The following is a 6,925-nucleotide window of genomic DNA, read 5'->3' on the forward strand; positions in this document are numbered from 1 at the left end:
TTGAAATCTCAGGGCAGGTTTTATTTTATTTTGAATGGTATGCGTTTTATTAACGACTAAACAACTTGCCCTAGTGGCCACACATGCGCCCTTAGTATCATCATGCCACAAGTCTGGGGTTCGAATCCCCCTCGCCCCAGACTTTTTCATCCTTTTATTTTTTTCAGATTTTTCTAACTTGTTTTAAAACAAAACCAAATGCGCGCGCGTTATAGTCACCAACTGGCGTTTGGCTCAGTGGTGTTGTTTTGAGTGTGTGGCTATAAGGGCGTGAGTTCAAGCCTTGCTAGGACCAAAACCTATTTTTTTATCACTTTTCTAACTTAATTCCTTCACAACTTTAACCAATTATTTAACTTATCAAATTAATTCATTTTGACTTCATTTTTTAAACACTTGTTGATTAATATATATATTTTATAAATAATCAAAAAAAATCATAAAAATATTATTTATTTCATGTATTTTAATTAGGTTTAAAATAGTATGTTTTAAATGTTTTCTTAAATACTTTAAAATATATATATTCATTTTGTTTTAACCTAATTACTTTGTGAATAATGTTATGATAAAAACCCTATTTATTTAGGTCTTAATTAGGTATAGATTTCATCTTTGCCTTAATTAAGTTGACTTTTGTCAATCTACAAAATTGTTTTCAATCTCCGATTAAACATATGATTAAGGTTTTCAAACAACAAAACCTTATATCATTTCAATCTTTTCTTCAACTGTTTTCATAAACAGTAAATCATTTTTAAGTGGGCCTCTAATAGAGTGTAAGTCCCAAAAACCTTCTCTTCTTAGCTTGTTTTCAAAACTGTATTTTCAAAATCTTCTTTCTGTTTTCAAAAACATTCTTCTGGTATTTGAAGGGCATTATTCCCGGTGAAACTCTTCAGATACCTATGTGACCTTTGTCCATCTTCACTTCTTCTGTTTTTCAAAAAAACCATTAACTGTTTATCATATATATATTCAACTGTTATCAACAAAACAACAAAAATACTGTTGAGGCTCTGTACATACTTCTTCAATGGCCTCCACTCCATCCAGGTTAGGCTTTACAAGCTTTCAATTTACAGTCTTTGTTTAAATTACTGTCAAATATAAACTGTGCATATATTAGTTTAGAACTACGTTTGAGTATAAACCTTAGGACAGTTAAACTATATATATATTATAGGAATATGACCTAGGATTGAGAATGTCTTCCCGGTGAAGGCTCTTTCCTAATTAGAGATCTGTAGTTCAAACCCCCAAGATGAATTATTCCCGGTGAAACATCTTGGCAAAAACCTTAGAATCCAAAAGTAATAGGACACATCCACCCAAAGAGGAATTATTCCCGGTGAAACCTCTTACCCATTTGCTTAGAGCCAAAATAAGTTCAAAACTACATAAGCTTTCTCTTGTGCTATAACAAGGACCCTCGATTAGCCTCCTCTTGGGCTTTGTACAAGGACCCACAGGCTTCTTAAAAGCATTTCCAGCTTCCTCTTGAGCTTGTATACAAGGACCCATCAGGTTTCTTATAAACATAGGAACAGGTCTTTAGTCACCTTTTAGCCTACCCTGGTGAGTTTCTTCCAATTTAAACCAGACTTTAAACAAGCTAAGCTTGTCTCAATTTCACATTGAGTACATTTTTGGAATGAGAGACATGGACAGTCTCTGTCACCCTTATCTTCATCAATCCTCCTTAGTAGAGTCTAGGATCTGTGTTTTGGTCATCCTCAGCATTGAGTCAGCCTTCATCTTGGGCTTTAAACAAAGAGTCTCCACTAGATAATCTTTCTGCCATCCACTTTTCAAATCCAATTTCCCTGGAAAGGGTTAGCCTCCAAAACCAATTAAAACCAATCCTTCAAATCCAATCTCCCTGGAAAGGGTTAGCCTCCAAAGTCAATTAAAATCAATCCATCATTTCAATAAAAACCCCTGGAAAGGGTTAGCCTCCAAAATTAATTAATAAATAATTTCATTCTCTTAGGAGATAATTTCCCCAAAAGAGTCAAAACCCCTGGAAAGGGTCAGCCTCCAAAAAAAACATGATAAAGTCAGTCTTTTAACAGACAAATTCACCAGCTGAGTCAAATCCCTGGAAAGGGTTAGCTTCCATCAAAAAACAGTCTTTTAATAAAATCTCCTCAATAGAGTCAAAACCAACAAAAACAGTTAAGCCTCAACCTTGGGCTTCATACAAGGCACCCAAACAATAAAACTCCCCTGTCAAGAGTCAGCCTCAACCTTGGGCATTGTACAAGGCAGATGATAGAGTCTCCCCAGTGAGTTTTTCATCACTCAGTAGCCACAACCTTGGGCTTTGTACAAGGCAGATAAACCATATTTTCATGTGTCAAAGATTTCTAACACTTAGGATCTTTCCCCATATAGTCATCCATACTTAATTCATTTAAGAGTCCGCCACAACCTTGGGCTTTGTACAAGGCAGAAAATAATGTTTTCCCTAACTAGAGTCATAGTATAAAAAACCCAATTTTTCTCAGCAGTCAGCCACAACCTTGGGCTTTGTACAAGGCACATAAAATAGAGTCATTCATAGTCTTAAAAATTCAATTATCCTCAACAGTCAGCCACAACCTTGGGCTTTGTACAAGGCACATAAATAGAGTCTCCCTAAATAGAGTCAGCCTCAATTCTGGGCTTTGTACAGAACACAAAAATATCCTGTAATTAATTCCCAGTGGAGTCATCTCCCAGAGTCAAATAATATTAATTAATCAATCAAAAAGCCTCAAGCTTGGGCCTCATACAAGCCAGCTAAAAGTCAAATCTTTTATACAGTAGATAGACATAGCTTATCTCTATAGAGAGATATTTTTACTACTCTACCACATTCAAACAAACAAACATTTCAATTTCAATTTTAATCAAGTCTCCCATTTAGGATTTTGAAAGGCATGAGCTGGCAGTAAAACCCAGACATGTGGTAACTTTCCCTAATTTGGATGAGCATCTTTCTTTCATTTAAGAGGCATCTGACTGGCATACTTGCACACACACAAGTAAGGTCCCCCTCTTGAATGAAATGAATTCAGTTATTCTGTCACTCCTTTAAATGTTTGTGGTAGAATAGTACAAATACCTCTCTGTAGAGATAATTTCATGTCTCTTTACTGTAAACAGAGATTTAATTCCAAGCTTCAACCTTGAGCTTCAAGCAAGGCACCAAAAAACATTAATTTCCCTAGTTAGTTCCCCGAACTACATTAAGCTCTGACTTCCACTAGGGATATGTAGGCATGAGGTTCACAAGGAATCTCAGCGAGCTAATAAAATACCAAAAATAGTCAGTCTGTCTATCTGTCTGTCTTTTCAAATCAAATCAATTCCTTCTCCTAACACAAAGGAGAAACTTTCCCAATCATAGCAATAAACACAAACACAATGACACAGAGAAGGTTCCTGTAGAGTACTACAGATATGTAGGGTGTTTAAACACTTCCCTATGTATAACCGACCTCCCGGACTCCAGAATTTCTAGTCTAGGTGTAAATCCCCACACTTAGCAAACTCCTAGGGTTTAGTTGAGATCTTTTTTCCCCTTTCCTACTCGTAGGACAAATAAGAAAGTTCGTGTGATATTGTAGGAAGAACTGAAATAAAATTCATCCCACCACGGGCGCATTCTCCTTCCAAATTTCGCGTGAAGGGTTTAGCGTGCCGTCCTCCCAAGTGAAACGGGGAGGTAAAAGAAAACGACACCACAGGTTACCGTTGATCTTGTTCGAGTGTACTATTGGTTCCTGTTCATGGGGTACTATGGTTCTTGTTCGAGTGGTAATCTATGTTCTATTCCAGTGTGTTGGTGACTATATGTTCTGGTTCCGATGGTAACTTGTTCCGTTGGTGACTTGTGGTTTGTGTGGTGGTCTGAAACTATGCCGAACCTTTGAACTTGTGCCGTGTGATCTCTCGGCGTCTCAGATATATCCAGTATTGTGGTTCCCACCACCTTGCATCATTGCATATTTACTTTCCAAAAAATGATGTACAAAAAATAACTAGCATACATGTTCCTTCCATTTCCAAGGAATCGTATCTTTAAGCCTCGTATCGAGCTTTTCCATCTCTTATTTGCAAAAAAAAAACAAAAACATGAGGATTCCTTGGAAATTGAATGAACATGGAATTGCACGCATATCGTGCATCTCATACATCTCATGCATAACAGGTGTTCAGGATCGAGGATTTCTTATTCAGACTTGGTACTCTCACCAGACTCAGAGACTGGATTTGTTCTTACTGAATTTCAAAGATTAGTCATGGAACAACTTTGTGGGGAAGAAAAACTCAAGGAGCATTTCATGGATTTCTTTCACAACCTTACGGTTTCTAAAGCTCCTAGTCAACGGTTAATCCCTTTTTTCTCTCATGAATTCAAGGTATGTTCGTAGCAAAGGCAAAAGAGGACCGAAAGACAAATCTATTTGATTCTCATGTCTTATGCTCATTTGCTTCCATGATTGCTTTATTTGCAACTGGTTAAGCTCCGTAATGTGTGGATGTCTATAAATTCCCTGCTTGATGACAATGACACTAGGTATGAGTTCTACTCTGGGGCACCTGGTCGTGATGTTAAAGATATTCTAGCCTTTGAAATTGCTTGGGGCTCCCGCACGAGGGATAAGCAAGACATAGTCTATCTTGAGCATTGCACCATTTGCATTGCTCGAATCCCTAAAGCACTTACAAATTTCGTGTGACTTCACCAGAATTTTTTGCCAGACCGTAATCAAGAGTGATCTGCAAAGGCACCTCTCATTCTCAAGGTTCTGTTTCATACCCAGAGTCACCTCCTTCTCATGGAGTTTCCTTTTCAGCAACCATTGCTTGTCAACAGAGACGGAAAGAGTATAAGAAGCAGGCTGATGTAGTCCTAATGCCTGGTGTTCAGTTGCTTCCTTGCTTGATGGAATTTCAGTTGGTTAAAGATTCATGTTTTGGGTGTCTCTCACCACAGATAGCTCTATTGATTTCGATGATAATACTCGGTGTTTTCCATTCTAGGGCACCTGATCATAATGTCAAGCTTTATAAGGTGTTGAGGTACAAAGAGTCCAAAACTTTCTCGATGCATGGATGTTTGAGTTTACTCATAATGGTTCCTACTGGTCAATCCCATTTCATCCATCGCAAGTAGAATGTCTGTTCTTCCTCGAAGAAGTAACTCATGAGAATCACTTGCAATTGGTACTACCAGAGGCTTCCTTCCCAACAACTGTTGTGTGTTCCAAGTAACAACTTTGATGACCAAGCGTCAGAGGTTATTGTTGTTCGCTGATAGTAATACAATTTTCCTCCATTCATGATGGTGTTTTCTGTTTCAGCAGCTATATTTAGGGCTCCCGACCGAGGGATAAGAAAGACTTCGTGTTCTTGAGTTTGCATCATTGGCAGCTCAAATCCCTAAAGAATTTCACAAACTCCAGTTGCTATTATTTGGGGCTCCCGACCGAGGGATAAGCAAGACGCCTTGTATCATGAGTTTGCGCACCACTGGCACGACTCAAATCCCTAAAGCTGAGCACTTACAACTTTTGTATGGTCTCGCCGAAATCTTCTTCCAGGAAGTAATCTGAAGTGTTCTACAAGAACAAATGCTAATGCTTGGTGTGTTTCCACTCTGGGGCACTTGGTTATCTGATTGAGGGTTGTCAATCATTCAGAGACAAGGTACAAGACCTGATTGATTCAAATGTTATCACATTCACACCTGAAGGCTATAATTGAAGTTCTCCTTTGACTCAGTGGATCTTTTGAAGCAATAAGTCCATACGGAGAGGATCTCCTCAACATTGGCAATTCCTGAATCATCATGCATGTTCATGTTTAAGCTTTCTTGCTTTGTTCAATACTGTTGCATGCAAAACTTGTTTATTTTTGAACTATCATCATAATGCATTGGATATGTTTGTCTTGTAAAAAATTCGTTCGCTTTTGCTCTTATATGTTTTTTATATGCTTGTTGTGATACTAAACTCTTGTTGACAAAGCACGATAACTCCGAAGGGAGAATGATGAACATAATACCAAGAACCTCAAATGGTATGCTTTTGAGTAGAACCCTGTTGATAATGTACAAGCATTGTTTCAAATTCCCAAACACTGGAGATATAAGGGAGATAGACCCTCGATAACCCCTCTGAGCCTTCGAAGTAGGAGTTTCTTTTCTATACGAAAAAACCCTCACATTTAACCCAGGGCAGGGTAGTATTCAGTTAACCTGATTGAGCATTCAAAATTCATCAGGAGCATACATCTAAGGATACAATAATGGCTATCTTTCAAAAGATTGAGGAAAGTCAAAATCACAACGGTTATCCCTCACCTCAGGAGGTCGAGACATCAAGTTTATCCCTCACATCAAGAGGTCAAAATATGACGATACCACAATGGTAATTCTTCATCAATCAATGACTCGGCAATCACTATGTACTTCCAACAAATCCGAGATTCAGGATCACACGACTTGTTCAAAAGAAAAGAATGAAAAAAATAAAAAAAGAGCCTGCTAAGTCAACAACTTGAAAGCATGTGACTTAGGCAAAAGTTAGGGCATCCCGCTGGACATCCAAATCAAAATTCAAAAGAATTTGTCCAGGCAAAAGTTAGGGAAACAAAAAAAAAACAAAGCAAAAGCGGAACAAGGATTACAAATAAGAATCCTTAGCAAAGAACAAAGTTGTGTGATCAGACACCAAAACGAAAGGTAAAGTGACTACCGTGTCCAGATACCTCATCAATTCCTCAATCATCTCAAACTCCTCTTGAAAGATGAATGCTCGTGTCAAGTTAACTGAACTTAGGACTGGAGAACATCACGAAGGGGGTGGGCACTAAATATTTTGAGCCTAAAAATCCTTTTTTCTAAAAACCGTGAACCTGGCCACGTTACAAC

At 38.0% G+C, this 6,925-nt stretch overlaps 1 long non-coding RNA gene across 1 annotated transcript; it reads right to left on the reverse strand.

Annotated features, from left to right (window-relative positions):
- Window positions 1-585: 585 nt before the first annotated feature.
- LOC131647840 (uncharacterized) lies at window positions 586-1,558 on the reverse strand. The gene is made up of 3 exons (XR_009297983.1): window positions 1,196-1,558; window positions 1,030-1,100; window positions 586-936 (listed from the first exon to the last, which is right to left on the reverse strand). It is a non-coding gene; the product is annotated as an uncharacterized LOC131647840 (long non-coding RNA).
- Between the last annotated feature and the right edge of the window lie 5,367 nt (window positions 1,559-6,925).

This window comes from Vicia villosa, linkage group LG2, assembly GCF_029867415.1.
Source record: "Vicia villosa cultivar HV-30 ecotype Madison, WI linkage group LG2, Vvil1.0, whole genome shotgun sequence".
Lineage (NCBI taxonomy): Eukaryota > Viridiplantae > Streptophyta > Magnoliopsida > Fabales > Fabaceae > Vicia > Vicia villosa.